The sequence below is a fragment of the Anomaloglossus baeobatrachus genome, chromosome 4 (genome assembly GCF_048569485.1).
Source record: "Anomaloglossus baeobatrachus isolate aAnoBae1 chromosome 4, aAnoBae1.hap1, whole genome shotgun sequence".
NCBI lineage: Eukaryota > Metazoa > Chordata > Amphibia > Anura > Aromobatidae > Anomaloglossus > Anomaloglossus baeobatrachus.
In genome coordinates this window covers 610,928,491-610,946,257 of record NC_134356.1, presented here as the reverse complement: position 1 = coordinate 610,946,257, position 17,767 = coordinate 610,928,491, and the positions used below count along the sequence as shown (strand labels likewise).

At 45.5% G+C, this 17,767-nt stretch overlaps 13 non-coding genes across 13 annotated transcripts; all 13 read right to left on the bottom strand.

The window, feature by feature from the left end:
* Positions 1 to 199: 199 nt before the first annotated feature.
* TRNAR-CCU (transfer RNA arginine (anticodon CCU)) lies at positions 200 to 272 on the bottom strand. Its single transcript has one exon. It is a non-coding gene; the product is annotated as a tRNA-Arg (tRNA).
* Positions 273 to 731: 459 nt separating this feature from the next.
* On the bottom strand, positions 732 to 824 carry TRNAI-UAU (transfer RNA isoleucine (anticodon UAU)). Its single transcript is given in 2 exon segments — positions 732 to 767; positions 787 to 824. It is a non-coding gene; the product is annotated as a tRNA-Ile (tRNA).
* A 439-nt stretch (positions 825 to 1,263) lies between these two features.
* Positions 1,264 to 1,336, bottom strand: TRNAR-CCU (transfer RNA arginine (anticodon CCU)). The gene has a single exon. It is a non-coding gene; the product is annotated as a tRNA-Arg (tRNA).
* A 459-nt stretch (positions 1,337 to 1,795) lies between these two features.
* TRNAI-UAU (transfer RNA isoleucine (anticodon UAU)) lies at positions 1,796 to 1,888 on the bottom strand. The gene is given in 2 exon segments: positions 1,796 to 1,831; positions 1,851 to 1,888. It is a non-coding gene; the product is annotated as a tRNA-Ile (tRNA).
* An 11,531-nt stretch (positions 1,889 to 13,419) lies between these two features.
* Positions 13,420 to 13,492, bottom strand: TRNAR-CCU (transfer RNA arginine (anticodon CCU)). The gene has a single exon. It is a non-coding gene; the product is annotated as a tRNA-Arg (tRNA).
* Positions 13,493 to 13,951: 459 nt separating this feature from the next.
* Positions 13,952 to 14,044, bottom strand: TRNAI-UAU (transfer RNA isoleucine (anticodon UAU)). Its single transcript is given in 2 exon segments — positions 13,952 to 13,987; positions 14,007 to 14,044. It is a non-coding gene; the product is annotated as a tRNA-Ile (tRNA).
* A 439-nt stretch (positions 14,045 to 14,483) lies between these two features.
* Positions 14,484 to 14,556, bottom strand: TRNAR-CCU (transfer RNA arginine (anticodon CCU)). Its single transcript has one exon. It is a non-coding gene; the product is annotated as a tRNA-Arg (tRNA).
* Positions 14,557 to 15,015: 459 nt separating this feature from the next.
* TRNAI-UAU (transfer RNA isoleucine (anticodon UAU)) lies at positions 15,016 to 15,108 on the bottom strand. Its single transcript is given in 2 exon segments — positions 15,016 to 15,051; positions 15,071 to 15,108. It is a non-coding gene; the product is annotated as a tRNA-Ile (tRNA).
* Positions 15,109 to 15,547: 439 nt separating this feature from the next.
* On the bottom strand, positions 15,548 to 15,620 carry TRNAR-CCU (transfer RNA arginine (anticodon CCU)). The gene has a single exon. It is a non-coding gene; the product is annotated as a tRNA-Arg (tRNA).
* A 459-nt stretch (positions 15,621 to 16,079) lies between these two features.
* Positions 16,080 to 16,172, bottom strand: TRNAI-UAU (transfer RNA isoleucine (anticodon UAU)). The gene is given in 2 exon segments: positions 16,080 to 16,115; positions 16,135 to 16,172. It is a non-coding gene; the product is annotated as a tRNA-Ile (tRNA).
* Positions 16,173 to 16,611: 439 nt separating this feature from the next.
* On the bottom strand, positions 16,612 to 16,684 carry TRNAR-CCU (transfer RNA arginine (anticodon CCU)). The gene has a single exon. It is a non-coding gene; the product is annotated as a tRNA-Arg (tRNA).
* A 453-nt stretch (positions 16,685 to 17,137) lies between these two features.
* On the bottom strand, positions 17,138 to 17,230 carry TRNAI-UAU (transfer RNA isoleucine (anticodon UAU)). The gene is given in 2 exon segments: positions 17,138 to 17,173; positions 17,193 to 17,230. It is a non-coding gene; the product is annotated as a tRNA-Ile (tRNA).
* Positions 17,231 to 17,669: 439 nt separating this feature from the next.
* On the bottom strand, positions 17,670 to 17,742 carry TRNAR-CCU (transfer RNA arginine (anticodon CCU)). The gene has a single exon. It is a non-coding gene; the product is annotated as a tRNA-Arg (tRNA).
* Between the last annotated feature and the right edge of the window lie 25 nt (positions 17,743 to 17,767).

Genomic DNA, 17,767 nt, shown 5'->3' with positions numbered 1-17,767 from the left:
GTGCATTGGCTGGGATGAACACACGCTCTGTTGCTATATTTTATATGCTGTATTTGTAATATCGTATTTTATTATTTAGCATGGTCACACTTCTTTCAATTAAAAGTCGCAATCTTTCTTTTTTGGAGAATTTTGCAAGATCAAATTCAAACTGGTAGAAAGATTAGACAGACCATGCGCTGTTTCAGAGATAAGCAAACACCCCAGATGGGACTTGAACCCACAATCCCTGGCTTAGGAGGCCAGTGCCTTATCCATTAGGCCACTGGGGCTTCTCAAGGTAGTTCATGCCGTGGGTTCTATTTTCTGTAGCAGGCAATTATCCGTTTTAATTGCATTTTCAAAAATGGTCTTGTAAGTTTGTACTCCAACTTGAAAACAACCATAACCACGTGCTTCTTTCTTTTCTGCTGAGAGCCAAGGCTTCCTTTGTCATGTCCTTTTCATCATGTAGTCACTCCACATTATTGATGCCAATGAAGGAAATAATATTTGGCTCCCAGAAGCCTTAAAAAAACAATTTATCTTTTACATTTCCCTTTACAATATGGTACTAGATCATGGTAAAACTGGTGAGACTTTTGTAATATACAGCAAATTAAACAAGAAACCATAAAAAGTAAATATCTCTCGGAAACTTCCTTCTCAATCGTGCAAGTAGATCATGATGGAACTCGAGAAACTTTGGCTAACGCATTTGTTCAAAATAACAAAGGAAGACAAGAAAAGTCTGCTCCAGGTGAGGCTTGAACTCACAACCTCGGCATAGCTCATCAGTTACTGCTTTATAAGTACCGCGCGCTGACCGATTGCGCCACTGGAGCAGCTGCTGGGCTGCAGCATTGCATATATGAAAAAAAAACAATCAGAAATTTAAAATGAAAAATTTGCTCCGAAATGTAACTATTTGATAAAACAGGATTTGTGTTGTTGCTTTTTCCACAGTTTGAAAATACATTTTTTACCAGATCACAATCTTTATGAAGAATCAATTGAGACATTTATCACACTGGCCAATGGGCATTTTTAAACTGAAACATCCTGTTGCTTCAGGAAGTGCACATGTGCATTGGCTGGGATGAACACACGCTCTGTTGCTATATTTTATATGCTGTATTTGTAATATCGTATTTTATTATTTAGCATGGTCACACTTCTTTCAATTAAAAGTAGCAATCTTTCTTTTTTGGAGAATTTTGCAAGATCAAATTCAAACTGGTAGAAAGATTAGACAGACCATGCGCTGTTTCAGAGATAAGCAAACACCCCAGATGGGACTTGAACCCACAATCCCTGGCTTAGGAGGCCAGTGCCTTATCCATTAGGCCACTGGGGCTTCTCAAGGTAGTTCATGCCGTGGGTTCTATTTTCTGTAGCAGGCAATTATCCGTTTTAATTGCATTTTCAAAAATGGTCTTGTAAGTTTGTACTCCAACTTGAAAACAACCATAACCACGTGCTTCTTTCTTTTCTGCTGAGAGCCAGGGCTTCCTTTGTCATGTCCTTTTCATCATGTAGTCACTCCACATTATTGATGCCAATGAAGGAAATAATATTTGGCTCCCAGAAGCCTTAAAAAAACAATTTATCTTTTACATTTCCCTTTACAATATGGTACTAGATCATGGTAAAACTGGTGAGACTTTTGTAATATACAGCAAATTAAACAAGAAACCATAAAAAGTAAATATCTCTCGGAAACTTCCTTCTCAATCGTGCAAGTAGATCATGATGGAACTCGAGAAACTTTGGCTAACGCATTTGTTCAAAATAACAAAGGAAGACAAGAAAAGTCTGCTCCAGGTGAGGCTTGAACTCACAACCTCAGCATAGCTCATCAGTTACTGCTTTATAAGTACCGCGCGCTGACCGATTGCGCCACTGGAGCAGCTGCTGGGCTGCAGCATTGCATATATGAAAAAAAAACAATCAGAAATTTAAAATGAAAAATTTGCTCCGAAATGTAACTATTTGATAAAACAGGATTTGTGTTGTTGCTTTTTCCACAGTTTGAAAATACATTTTTTACCAGATCACAATCTTTATGAAGAATCAATTGAGACATTTATCACACTGGCCAATGGGCATATTTAAACTGAAACATCCTGTTGCTTCAGGAAGTGCACATGTGCATTGGCTGGGATGAACACACGCTCTGTTGCTATATTTTATATGCTGTATTTGTAATATCTAGTGATGAGCGAGTACTAAAAAGCTCGGGTGCTCGAAGCTCGGGCCGAGCCTCCCAAGATACTCGTGTACTCGGCCCGAGCAACGAGCCCAATGTTATCCTATGGGAGACCCGAGTATTTTTGTGAAATGACCTCCCGGCAGCATGGAGAAACCCTAAAAATGTCACAAAAGTCTCAGAAGAGTGCTCAAATGACATGGCAACAGCATGGGGAAGACCCCTTGAAGCATTTATCACTCAAAAGTCACAGCTGTGAACAATTTTGTCCGCGTTTTACGCCATTTTTACGGACTCACCAGAAAACCTTCCAAAATGACCCCAAAATGATTTTTCATGGCGGAAATGTTAAGGGCACATACCCAATAGTGAGATAGAGCTGGTGTATGTTACTTTTTGAGATCAATACATGAAAGATTTTACGTGAAAACATTGTGTGGCACTCCGATGTCCCTGAGAAGAGACGTACATGAAGGCCTCTTGAGTCTAATGTGCCCATTTTGAGGAAGTGAGTCTTTGTAGTATTTTCCTTAGCCAGGGCAGTCCTAAATTGTGAGGTTCACCAATGCCCCTGCATACAGACGTGCATGAGGGCCTGTAAACCTGAAGTGCCCATTGGAAGGAAGTGGGTGTATTATAGTATAGCCCTTAGGCAGGGAAGCCAAACATTGGGAGGCTCCACGTTGTCCCTGGATAGAGACGTGCATGAAGGCCTGTAAACCTGAAGTGCCCATTGGAAGGAAGTGGGTGTATTATAGTATAGTCCTTAGGCAGGGAAGCCAAACATTGGGAGGCTCCACGTTGTCCCTGGATAGAGACGTGCATGAAGGCCTGTAAACCTGAAGTGCCCATTGGAAGGAAGTGGGTGTATTATAGTATAGCCCTTAGGCAGGGAAGCCAAACATTGGGAGGCTCCACGTTGTCCCTGGATAGAGACGTGCATGAAGGCCTGTAAACCTGAAGTGCCCATTGGAAGGAAGTGGGTGTATTATAGTATAGCCCTTAGGCAGGGAAGCCAAACATTGGGAGGCTCCACGTTGTCCCTGGATAGAGACGTGCATGAAGGCCTGTAAACCTGAAGTGCCCATTGGAAGGAAGTGGGTGTATTATAGTATAGCCCTTAGGCAGGGAAGCCAAACATTGGGAGGCTCCACGTTGTCCCTGGATAGAGACGTGCATGAAGGCCTGTAAACCTGAAGTGCCCATTGGAAGGAAGTGGGTGTATTATAGTATAGCCCTTAGGCAGGGAAGCCAAACATTGGGAGGCTCCACGTTGTCCCTGGATAGAGACGTGCATGAAGGCCTGTAAACCTGAAGTGCCCATTGGAAGGAAGTGGGTGTATTATAGTATAGCCCTTAGGCAGGGAAGCCAAACATTGGGAGGCTCCACGTTGTCCCTGGATAGAGACGTGCATGAAGGCCTGTAAACCTGAAGTGCCCATTGGAAGGAAGTGGGTGTATTATAGTATAGCCCTTAGGCAGGGAAGCCAAACATTGGGAGGCTCCACGTTGTCCCTGGATAGAGACGTGCATGAAGGCCTGTAAACCTGAAGTGCCCATTGGAAGGAAGTGGGTGTATTATAGTATAGCCCTTAGGCAGGGAAGCCAAACATTGGGAGGCTCCACGTTGTCCCTGGATAGAGACGTGCATGAAGGCCTGTAAACCTGAAGTGCCCATTGGAAGGAAGTGGGTGTATTATAGTATAGCCCTTAGGCAGGGAAGCCAAACATTGGGAGGCTCTACGTTGTCCCTGGATAGAGACCTGTTAGGTTCTTAGTGCCTCCGTGCTTGCATTTAAAAACCGCACGTGTGTGCCTGTTGGTGGCAGCTTTCCGCTGCATTTGTGTGAGTTTTGCACAAACTTGGATATAACACACAAGTCTAGTGAATACACATCAGCACAGCATTGCAAAATGCGCAAGGGCGTTGTCAACGAACAAGGAAGTGGACGTGATGGTGGTGCAGGCAGACACCGAGGTTGTGTGCAAGCTCTAATTTCGCCACAACAAAGGGCCACATCTAGTCGCTCGCACGTCCTGTCCCAAATTCTTGGGGACCGCAGCAGTACACCCCTCTTGAACCAAGACCAGTGTCAACAGGTTGTTAGTTGGATAGCGGATAATGCTTCCAGTCAGATTGGCACCACCACAAACACTCTGTCTTCCACACGGTCAAGTGTCAGTAGCCGTGATACTGCACCGCACATTTCAGAACCTGATCCTCCTTCCTACCACCAGGCCGAGTACACGTCCACGGACATTACTGATCCCACACTTGGACACTCGGAATAGCTGTTCGTTCACGTTTCCATTCACAAATTCTGGCCTCTCGCCAGCTCCTGTTGAAGTGGGCCATGACGAGATTGTATGTACAGATGCACAAATATTTGAGCAGCCACGTTCTCACGAAGTTGGCAACGTGTCTCAACAAGGGGTGGACGATGATGAGACACAATTGTCAGGAAGTCAGGAGGAGGAGCAGGGTGCGGAAGAGGAAGACGACGTGGTGGATGATCCAGTAACTGACCCAACCTGGCAGGAGGATATGCAGAGCGAGGACAGCAGTGCACAGGGGGAGGGAGGCGTAGCATCACAACAGGCAGTAAGAAGCAGAGTGGTGGCCCCAGGCAGACGTCAGTCAACTGTTCCCCGGAACAACACGACACAAGGTGCCTGTACAAATGTTAGGTCTTCCCGAGTCTGGCTGTAATACTATTGTATGTATTGAGGATTTCGATTGCGTTAGGGCAATGACAACCAGAGACGAGTTCTTGGTGCAAGACATTTATAATATGCAACCAGCAAATATGTACATAAACGGAACAAAAACACAGTAGAACATAAATACAGGAAATACCTTCCAGGGACTGAGCGAAAGGGAATTCCCGGTACCGCGCACCGGACTCCCCCAGGGAGACCACCAACAGCAAACCCCTATACAGGGACTGTCTGGCAATCACCCCAGAAGCCCTAAATGCGCAGCAGCCGGGACACAAAAGGGCAATAGGTAAGTCGAAAAATGTCTGTACGTGATGTGAGTCCAGAGTGGTATTAAACGGAAGGAACCGGGCAGAAGTTCCGACCAAAGACGGCAAACGGAGTCCAGGTACAGCTAGATGATACCAGATGAAGTCCAGAGTCGGTGTCGGTTGTTTTCCAAGAGGATCCGAATAACAATCAGGAACCAAAAGCAGCAGGGCAGGAGCACACAGGAAGCAGTATACTCAGGCACTGGACTAAGCTTTAGGGGCGGCTTTTAAACAGATGGACAGGAAGTAGGGCAACATAACAGAAAACTCCATGTTAACAAAGGGCAAGCTCTTTCAAAAGAAAACTGGAAAACCAGGAACTCTGACACTGGCAGTTTTTTAAGTTGGCTCCAGATGATTCTAAAAAGGCCATTTGCAACACCTGCCATGCCAGCATCAGCAGGGGTACCAAAACTAGCAGCCTGACCACCACCAGCATGATCAGGCACATGTCAGCCAAGCACCCGACTTTGTGGGAAGTACAACAGAGTCGAGGAGCAGTGCTTGCTGATGTCACTGCTACGTCTTCGCTGGTTGTGCATGCGAGCCAATCCCCTGTCCATGCTGCCTGCGAACAAGCCTCCTCCACTCCTGCACCTGCAGTTGCCTACGCAGAAAGAACACCATCATCAAGCACGTCCTTGTCCCAGCGCAACGTTCAGTTATCCATTCAGCAAACCTTTGAGCGCAGGCGCAAATACACTGCCAACACCCCACATGCCACAGTTCTAAATGCTAACATTTCGCGACTGCTTGCGCTGGAAATGTTGCCTTTTAGGCTGGTTGAGACAGAAGCATTCCGCGAACTGATGGTGGCAGCTGTCCCACGTTACTCGGTCCACAGCCGCCACTATTTCTCCCTGTGTGCCGCCCCCGCATTGCATAACTAACCACGTGTCACAAAACATCACACGTGCCCGGAACAACGCTGTTTCAGCCAAAGTCCACCTAACCACAGACACGTGGACAAGTGCATGTGGGCAAGGCCGCTACATCTCGTTGACGTCACACTGGGTTAATATTGTGCAAGCTGGGACCCAGTCTGAGCGAGGGACGGAATACGTCCTTCACACACCAAGTTTTGCAGGCCCTACCTCAGTCAGGGTTTCACACACACTCTACAGCTCCGGAATGTCATGCTCCTCAGCCTCCTCCTCCTCCTGCGCATCCTGATCCACTTTACCCTCCACACCAGTCCCAAGCTGTAAGTGTCGCTGGCGGAGGAGGGGACGGTGCGCTCTCCCACTGCTCGGGTCCGGCTGACGCAGCTCTACGGCTGCTGCTGCTCGTTGGCTCGAGCGATGGCCGGATCCCGGGGACTCGAGCGGCGCTACTCGCCCGTGAGTGAAAAGGGGTGGTTTGGGTTTTGGGGATATTGTCCGTGACGCCACCCACGGTTGTGGTGATTGTGTGGACACCACCGCTGCTCTGGACGGGGATCCCGGGAGCCTGTGACAGGGAGCAGCTTTGTTGTTATTTCTCCCCTACGTGGGTAGGGGGGTTGGTTGTCCCGGGGCCTGGTGATGGGGTAGAGATGGATGACAGGCGGGTTGCGGGGCCTGATGAAGTGCATGGTCGCAGGGGCAGCGCTGTGCCGCACGGCACGGAGGTACTCACTCAGCCCAATGATGATGACACAGTTCAGGGTAAAACAAGTGGCTGGATGGACGGGTCACTCGGACGGCTGCGGTTGTTCCTCCCTGCAGGTTAGTGATGACTGTCTCTCCCTGCACCGAAGTTAAGTGTTGGTAGTGATGGTTTCCCAACGGTAACCCGCTCCCTGACCTGGATATGGGCCGGAGGAGCCCCTTTTGCCCACAGGCGCTGGCCCTGGGAGACGGTTGCCCTTGGCGGTGGCTGTGTCTCCCCTTCACGGTTGTACGGTTGCCTTCTATCTGGACTTGGCTGTTTGGAAACCCTGAGGTCCCCTTCAATAACGGATTTGGCAAATTCACGGCGACACCAAGCCTTGCCGGGATCCGAAAGTCCTCTGCCAATGGTGCTGGCTTCGCTTTGTATACCGGTCCGGTACGGCCGGGTCACCACCCGTCCACGGTCCTTACGGCAGACTCCAATCGGCCTCCACTGCAGACGGTCACCACATCCTGCCAACCTTGCTGTCCTGTCCAGGCCACACACCCGGACCAACTTCAGGCTCTTTGCTGTCACTTTTCTCCTCTCTACTACTTTCCTCCTTCCACTTCCTTAGCTTAACTCTCACTGCCTGTGTTTTCCCTCCTCCTCGGTGGGTGGAGACCAACCGCCTGGCTCCACACCCTGGTGTGGACAACAGCCCCTGGGGAAGGCAACAAGGATTTTGTGTTTTGACTATGATATGCCTGCAGGGAGTGTGGGGTGTTTAAGTGTTGTGCTCTGTGGCCCCTGGCTTGTCCAGGGCGACACAGAAGCACTGCAGCACTGCCTCGGCGAAGCGGCAACAGGCAGTGCTGAAGCTAATCTGCATAGGTGACAAACCCCACAATGCAGAAGAGGTGTGGACAGCTCTGAAACAGCAGGCAGATCACTGGCTCACAACTCTGAACCTAAAGCCAGGAAAGGTGGTGTGTGACAATGGCCGGAACCTGGTGGCGGCTTTGAGGCGAGGCCAGCTGACACATGTTCCATGCGTGGCCCATGTGCTCAACCTCGAGGTTCAGCGGTTTCTAAAGTCATAGTCAGAGCTGTCTGATCTGCTGGTAAAAGTTCGCCGCCTGTCTGCACATTTTCGAAAGTCACCTACTGCTTCAGCCGGCCTTGCCGCCTTAAGACGCCGTTTGCATCTTCCGGCACACAGACTGGTGTGTGATGTCCCCACGCGTTGGAATTCAACTCTGCACATGTTGGTCAGGATATGTGAGCAGAAGAGGGCAGTTGTTGAGTACCTGCATCACCTAAGCCGTCGGGAAATGGGTCAAACTCCACACATAACACCTGAGGAGTGGAGATGGATGTCCGACCTATGCACCATCCGCCAAAACTTTGAGGACTACAACAAGATGGTGAGCGGCGATGACGACATTATTAGCGTCACCATACCGCTTCTCTGCCTTCTAAAATGGTCTCTGCTCAGAAAACAAACATGATGCATTGCAGGCGGAGCGCGATGAGTTTCAGCAAGAAACAGTAGTGGGTGTGGGTGATGATAACACACAGCCCAGCCTCGTCTCATCACAACGTGCAGTGGAGGACTATGACGAGGAGGAGGATGAAGACATGGAGCAACTCTCTGGCCAAATTGAGGATATGACATGCAGTCATATCCTCGGTTCAGCGTGGCTGGCCAGAGGACAGGGTAGATGATGAGGAGGAGGAGGACAGCATGTTCAGTCATCGTGTCGGTCAGGATACTGAAGTGATGGCTGTTAAGAGTCTGGCACACATGGCTGACTTTATGGTAAGCTGCCTGTCTCGTGACCCTCGCGTTAAGAACATCTTGGCCGACAATCATTACTGGTTGGTAACACTGTTAGACCCACGCTAAAAGGAGAACTTTATGTCTCTTATTCCCGAGGCGGAGAGGTCAGGCAAAATGCAGCAGTTCCAGAAGGCCATAGTCACGGAAGTAGGCAAAGCATTCCCCTCACAAAACGCTAGCGGCATAGGTCATGAATCAGTGGACAACCGAGGCGTACAGCCGAGAGAGGCACAAGTCCAATCCGCCAGAGGTAGGGGAACAGTCTTTAAGATGTGTGACAGTTTTCTCAGCCCCTCACGTACCACAGCCCCTGAGGTGCGGGGTAGTGCCACAAGAAATCCTAAGTTTGCCCAGATGCTGAAGGAGTACCTTGCAGATCGAACAACTGTACTCCGACATTCCTCTGTGCCTTACAATTATTGGGTATCCAAGCTGGACACGTGGCATGAATTGGCTCTCTACGCCTTGGAAGGCCTGGCCTGCCCTGCTGCTAGCGTTTTGTCAGAGCGTGTTTTTAGTGCCGCAGGTGGAATCATTACAGATAAACGCACCCGCCTGTCAACTGAAAATGCTGACAAGCTGACTCTGATCAAGATGAACAAGGGTTGGATTGGGCCAGACTTCACCACACCACCAGCAAATGAGAGCGGAATTTAAAGTTTGCCATGTACCTCCACTCACCCATGGGTACACACTTCTGGAGTTTGGCTAATCGCTGGACTGCTCCTCCTTCTCCTCATGCGCCACCATGATGATGACCGTTACAAATTGCAATACTTAGGCCTTTGTTTCAGGTATACCCCCAGTGGTAAATTTTTTCGCCCATTCTTTGCAGAATGGACATTACAACGACAGGAGACCCACTCCTTTGCAATGGGAACAATGTTTTGAGGCCCTCATGCACGTCTCTATCCAGGGACAACGTGGAGCCTGACGCTGCCACCGACTGCCACACACGTGCTGTTTTTAAATGCAAGCACGGACGCAATAAGAACCTAACTGGTTTTTAGGAGCGACAATTACTGAGAAGTCTGACACTATCAGACACTGCTGACTGACGTGTATTATACACTAGACTTGTGCGTTATATAATAGTTTGTGCAAAACGCGCACCTGTACGCTGCCACCGACTGCCACACACGTGCTGTTTTTAAATGCAAGCACGGACGCAATAAGAACCTAACTGGTTTTTAGGAGCGACAATTACTGAGAAGTCTGACACTATCAGACACTGCTGACTGACGTGTATTATACACTAGACTTGTGCGTTATATAATAGTTTGTGCAAAACGCGCACCTGTACCCTGCCACCGACTGCCACACACGTGCTGTTTTTAAATGCAAGCACGGACGCAATAAGAACCTAACTGGTTTTTAGGAGCGACAATTACTGAGAAGTCTGACACTATCAGACACTGCTGACTGACGTGTATTATACACTAGACTTGTGCGTTATATAATAGTTTGTGCAAAACGCGCACCTGTACCCTGCCACCGACTGCCACACACGTGCTGTTTTTAAATGCAAGCACGGACGCAATAAGAACCTAACTGGTTTTTAGGAGCGACAATTACTGAGAAGTCTGACACTATCAGACACTGCTGACTGACGTGTATTATACACTAGACTTGTGCGTTATATAATAGTTTGTGCAAAACGCGCACCTGTACGCTGCCACCGACTGCCACACACGTGCTGTTTTTAAATGCAAGCACGGACGCAATAAGAACCTAACTGGTTTTTAGGAGCGACAATTACTGAGAAGTCTGACACTATCAGACACTGCTGACTGACGTGTATTATACACTAGACTTGTGCGTTATATAATAGTTTGTGCAAAACGCGCACCTGTACCCTGCCACCGACTGCCACACACGTGCTGTTTTTAAATGCAAGCACGGACGCAATAAGAACCTAACTGGTTTTTAGGAGCGACAATTACTGAGAAGTCTGACACTATCAGACACTGCTGACTGACGTGTATTATACACTAGACTTGTGCGTTATATAATAGTTTGTGCAAAACGCGCACCTGTACGCTGCCACCGACTGCCACACACGTGCTGTTTTTAAATGCAAGCACGGACGCAATAAGAACCTAACTGGTTTTTAGGAGCGACAATTACTGAGAAGTCTGACACTATCAGACACTGCTGACTGACGTGTATTATACACTAGACTTGTGCGTTATATAATAGTTTGTGCAAAACGCGCACCTGTACCCTGCCACCGACTGCCACACACGTGCTGTTTTTAAATGCAAGCACGGACGCAATAAGAACCTAACTGGTTTTTAGGAGCGACAATTACTGAGAAGTCTGACACTATCAGACACTGCTGACTGACGTGTATTATACACTAGACTTGTGCGTTATATAATAGTTTGTGCAAAACGCGCACCTGTACGCTGCCACCGACTGCCACACACGTGCTGTTTTTAAATGCAAGCACGGACGCAATAAGAACCTAACTGGTTTTTAGGAGCGACAATTACTGAGAAGTCTGACACTATCAGACACTGCTGACTGACGTGTATTATACACTAGACTTGTGCGTTATATAATAGTTTGTGCAAAACGCGCACCTGTACGCTGCCACCGACTGCCACACACGTGCTGTTTTTAAATGCAAGCACGGACGCAATAAGAACCTAACTGGTTTTTAGGAGCGACAATTACTGAGAAGTCTGACACTATCAGACACTGCTGACTGACGTGTATTATACACTAGACTTGTGCGTTATATAATAGTTTGTGCAAAACGCGCACCTGTACCCTGCCACCGACTGCCACACACGTGCTGTTTTTAAATGCAAGCACGGACGCAATAAGAACCTAACTGGTTTTTAGGAGCGACAATTACTGAGAAGTCTGACACTATCAGACACTGCTGACTGACGTGTATTATACACTAGACTTGTGCGTTATATAATAGTTTGTGCAAAACGCGCACCTGTACGCTGCCACCGACTGCCACACACGTGCTGTTTTTAAATGCAAGCACGGACGCAATAAGAACCTAACTGGTTTTTAGGAGCGACAATTACTGAGAAGTCTGACACTATCAGACACTGCTGACTGACGTGTATTATACACTAGACTTGTGCGTTATATAATAGTTTGTGCAAAACGCGCACCTGTACGCTGCCACCGACTGCCACACACGTGCTGTTTTTAAATGCAAGCACGGACGCAATAAGAACCTAACTGGTTTTTAGGAGCGACAATTACTGAGAAGTCTGACACTATCAGACACTGCTGACTGACGTGTATTATACACTAGACTTGTGCGTTATATAATAGTTTGTGCAAAACGCGCACCTGTACCCTGCCACCGACTGCCACACACGTGCTGTTTTTAAATGCAAGCACGGACGCAATAAGAACCTAACTGGTTTTTAGGAGCGACAATTACTGAGAAGTCTGACACTATCAGACACTGCTGACTGACGTGTATTATACACTAGACTTGTGCGTTATATAATAGTTTGTGCAAAACGCGCACCTGTACGCTGCCACCGACTGCCACACACGTGCTGTTTTTAAATGCAAGCACGGACGCAATAAGAACCTAACTGGTTTTTAGGAGCGACAATTACTGAGAAGTCTGACACTATCAGACACTGCTGACTGACGTGTATTATACACTAGACTTGTGCGTTATATAATAGTTTGTGCAAAACGCGCACCTGTACGCTGCCACCGACTGCCACACACGTGCTGTTTTTAAATGCAAGCACGGACGCAATAAGAACCTAACTGGTTTTTAGGAGCGACAATTACTGAGAAGTCTGACACTATCAGACACTGCTGACTGACGTGTATTATACACTAGACTTGTGCGTTATATAATAGTTTGTGCAAAACGCGCACCTGTACCCTGCCACCGACTGCCACACACGTGCTGTTTTTAAATGCAAGCACGGACGCAATAAGAACCTAACTGGTTTTTAGGAGCGACAATTACTGAGAAGTCTGACACTATCTGGACTGTTTTACACTGTGTACACCAGCCCCAGATATGATGAAGGCTGGTATACGGTCACCACTAGGAATGGCTATATATACCCTGCCTGCCTGCCTGTATACTGCTACAATAGTCCTGACAAGGACTCTTCTGGTCACTAGCCTGTATTCCGACCTGGCTATACCCTGCCTGTATATAGCAACAATAGTCCTGAGAAGGACTCTGCTACTGTACTCCGACCTGGCTATACCCTGCCTGCCTGTATACAACTAGAATAGTCCTGAGAAGGACTTCTGGTCACACTGTTTACAGCCCTGCTCCGGAACTAACTATAAAGGGCCGCAAAGCTTTCCCTGAATCAGCGACACTCTCCCTACACTCACTGTCAGAATAGCTGTGAGCAGAGCACAGCGCGCCGGCCTATATAAAGGCTCGGTGACGCTGTGCAGGCCGGCCAATCACTGCAATTCCACAACTAACAGGGCTGTGGCATTGCAGTGGTCTGCCAGCCAATCCCTGCATGAGGGCTGGCTCTCAAAAGAGCGCCAACATGCAGAAATGAAGACCACGAGTAAAGCACGAGTATCGCGAGATTACTCGGTCCCCGCCGAGCAGCCCGAGTACAGTGATACTCGTGCGAGTACCGAGTAGTGACAAGCATGCTCGCTCATCACTAGTAATATCGTATTTTATTATTTAGCATGGTCACACTTCTTTCAATTAAAAGTAGCAATCTTTCTTTTTTGGAGCATTTTGCAAGATCAAATTCAAACTGGTAGAAAGATTAGACAGACCATGCGCTGTTTCAGAGATAAGCAAACACCCCAGATGGGACTTGAACCCACAATCCCTGGCTTAGGAGGCCAGTGCCTTATCCATTAGGCCACTGGGGCTTCTCAAGGTAGTTCATGCCGTGGGTTCTATTTTCTGTAGCAGGCAATTATCCGTTTTAATTGCATTTTCAAAAATGGTCTTGTAAGTTTGTACTCCAACTTGAAAACAACCATAACCACGTGCTTCTTTCTTTTCTGCTGAGAGCCAAGGCTTCCTTTGTCATGTCCTTTTCATCATGTAGTCACTCCACATTATTGATGCCAATGAAGGAAATAATATTTGGCTCCCAGAAGCCTTAAAAAAACAATTTATCTTTTACATTTCCCTTTACAATATGGTACTAGATCATGGTAAAACTGGTGAGACTTTTGTAATATACAGCAAATTAAACAAGAAACCATAAAAAGTAAATATCTCTCGGAAACTTCCTTCTCAATCGTGCAAGTAGATCATGATGGAACTCGAGAAACTTTGGCTAACGCATTTGTTCAAAATAACAAAGGAAGACAAGAAAAGTCTGCTCCAGGTGAGGCTTGAACTCACAACCTCGGCATAGCTCATCAGTTACTGCTTTATAAGTACCGCGCGCTGACCGATTGCGCCACTGGAGCAGCTGCTGGGCTGCAGCATTGCATATATGAAAAAAAAACAATCAGAAATTTAAAATGAAAAATTTGCTCCGAAATGTAACTATTTGATAAAACAGGATTTGTGTTGTTGCTTTTTCCACAGTTTGAAAATACATTTTTTACCAGATCACAATCTTTATGAAGAATCAATTGAGACATTTATCACACTGGCCAATGGGCATTTTTAAACTGAAACATCCTGTTGCTTCAGGAAGTGCACATGTGCATTGGCTGGGATGAACACACGCTCTGTTGCTATATTTTATATGCTGTATTTGTAATATCGTATTTTATTATTTAGCATGGTCACACTTCTTTCAATTAAAAGTAGCAATCTTTCTTTTTTGGAGAATTTTGCAAGATCAAATTCAAACTGGTAGAAAGATTAGACAGACCATGCGCTGTTTCAGAGATAAGCAAACACCCCAGATGGGACTTGAACCCACAATCCCTGGCTTAGGAGGCCAGTGCCTTATCCATTAGGCCACTGGGGCTTCTCAAGGTAGTTCATGCCGTGGGTTCTATTTTCTGTAGCAGGCAATTATCCGTTTTAATTGCATTTTCAAAAATGGTCTTGTAAGTTTGTACTCCAACTTGAAAACAACCATAACCACGTGCTTCTTTCTTTTCTGCTGAGAGCCAGGGCTTCCTTTGTCATGTCCTTTTCATCATGTAGTCACTCCACATTATTGATGCCAATGAAGGAAATAATATTTGGCTCCCAGAAGCCTTAAAAAAACAATTTATCTTTTACATTTCCCTTTACAATATGGTACTAGATCATGGTAAAACTGGTGAGACTTTTGTAATATACAGCAAATTAAACAAGAAACCATAAAAAGTAAATATCTCTCGGAAACTTCCTTCTCAATCGTGCAAGTAGATCATGATGGAACTCGAGAAACTTTGGCTAACGCATTTGTTCAAAATAACAAAGGAAGACAAGATAAGTCTGCTCCAGGTGAGGCTTGAACTCACAACCTCAGCATAGCTCATCAGTTACTGCTTTATAAGTACCGCGCGCTGACCGATTGCGCCACTGGAGCAGCTGCTGGGCTGCAGCATTGCATATATGAAAAAAAAACAATCAGAAATTTAAAATGAAAAATTTGCTCCGAAATGTAACTATTTGATAAAACAGGATTTGTGTTGTTGCTTTTTCCACAGTTTGAAAATACATTTTTTACCAGATCACAATCTTTATGAAGAATCAATTGAGACATTTATCACACTGGCCAATGGGCATATTTAAACTGAAACATCCTGTTGCTTCAGGAAGTGCACATGTGCATTGGCTGGGATGAACACACGCTCTGTTGCTATATTTTATATGCTGTATTTGTAATATCGTATTTTATTATTTAGCATGGTCACACTTCTTTCAATTAAAAGTAGCAATCTTTCTTTTTTGGAGAATTTTGCAAGATCAAATTCAAACTGGTAGAAAGATTAGACAGACCATGCGCTGTTTCAGAGATAAGCAAACACCCCAGATGGGACTTGAACCCACAATCCCTGGCTTAGGAGGCCAGTGCCTTATCCATTAGGCCACTGGGGCTTCACAAGGTAGTTCATGCCGTGGGTTCTATTTTCTGTAGCAGGCAATTATCCGTTTTAATTGCATTTTCAAAAATGGTCTTGTAAGTTTGTACTCCAACTTGAAAACAACCATAACCACGTGCTTCTTTCTTTTCTGCTGAGAGCCAGGGCTTCCTTTGTCATGTCCTTTTCATCATGTAGTCACTCCACATTATTGATGCCAATGAAGGAAATAATATTTGGCTCCCAGAAGCCTTAAAAAAACAATTTATCTTTTGCATTTCCCTTTACAATATGGTACTAGATCATGGTAAAACTGGTGAGACTTTTGTAATATACAGCAAATTAAACAAGAAACCATAAAAAGTAAATATCTCTCGGAAACTTCCTTCTCAATCGTGCAAGTAGATCATGATGGAACTCGAGAAACTTTGGCTAACGCATTTGTTCAAAATAACAAAGGAAGACAAGAAAAGTCTGCTCCAGGTGAGGCTTGAACTCACAACCTCGGCATAGCTCATCAGTTACTGCTTTATAAGTACTGCGCGCTGACCGATTGCGCCACTGGAGCAGCTGCTGAGCTGCAGCATTGCATATATGAAAAAAAAACAATCAGAAATTTAAAATGAAAAATTTGCTCCGAAATGTAACTATTTGATAAAACAGGATTTGTGTTGTTGCTTTTTCCACAGTTTGAAAATACATTTTTTACCAGATCACAATCTTTATGAAGAATCAATTGAGACATTTATCACACTGGCCAATGGGCATTTTTAAACTGAAACATCCTGTTGCTTCAGGAAGTGCACGTGTGCATTGGCTGGGATGAACACACGCTCTGTTGCTATATTTTATATGCTGTATTTGTAATATCGTATTTTATTATTTAGCATGGTCACACTTCTTTCAATTAAAAGTCGCAATCTTTCTTTTTTGGAGAATTTTGCAAGATCAAATTCAAACTGGTAGAAAGATTAGACAGACCATGCGCTGTTTCAGAGATAAGCAAACACCCCAGATGGGACTTGAACCCACAATCCCTGGCTTAGGAGGCCAGTGCCTTATCCATTAGGCCACTGGGGCTTCTCAAGGTAGTTCATGCTGTGGGTTCTTTTTTCTGTAGCAGGCAATTATCCGTTTTAATTGCATTTTCAAAAATGGTCTTGTAAGTTTGTACTCCAACTTGAAAACAACCATAACCACGTGCTTCTTTCTTTTCTGCTGAGAGCCAGGGCTTCCTTTGTCATGTCCTTTTCATCATGTAGTCACTCCACATTATTGATGCCAATGAAGGAAATAATATTTGGCTCCCAGAAGCCTTAAAAAAACAATTTATCTTTTACATTTACAATATGGTACTAGATCATGGTAAAACTGGTGAGACTTTTGTAATATACAGCAAATTAAACAAGAAACCATAAAAAGTAAATATCTCTCGGAAACTTCCTTCTCAATCGTGCAAGTAGATCATGATGGAACTCGAGAAACTTTGGCTAACGCATTTGTTCAAAATAACAAAGGAAGACAAAAAAATTCTGCTCCAGGTGAGGCTTGAACTCACAACCTCGGCATAGCTCATCAGTTACTGCTTTATAAGTACCGCGCGCTGACCGATTGCGCCACTGGAGCAGCTGCTGAGCTGCAGCATTGCATATATGAAAAAAAAACAATCAGAAATTTAAAATGAAAAATTTGCTCCAAAATGTAACTATTTGATAAAACAGGATTTGTGTTGTTGCTTTTTCCACAGTTTGAAAATACATTTTTTACCAGATCACAATCTTTATGAAGAATCAATTGAGACATTTATCACACTGGCCAATGGGCATTTTTAAACTGAAACATCCTGTTGCTTCAGGAAGTGCACATGTGCATTGGCTGGGATGAACACACGCTCTGTTGCTATATTTTATATGCTGTATTTGTAATATCGTATTTTATTATTTAGCATGGTCACACTTCTTTCAATTAAAAGTAGCAATCTTTCTTTTTTGGAGAATTTTGCAAGATCAAATTCAAACTGGTAGAAAGATTAGACAGACAATGCGCTGTTTCAGAGATAAGCAAACACCCCAGATGGGACTTGAACCCACAATCCCTGGCTTAGGAGGCCAGTGCCTTATCCATTAGGCCACTGGGACCTCTCAAGGTAGTTCATGCCGTGGG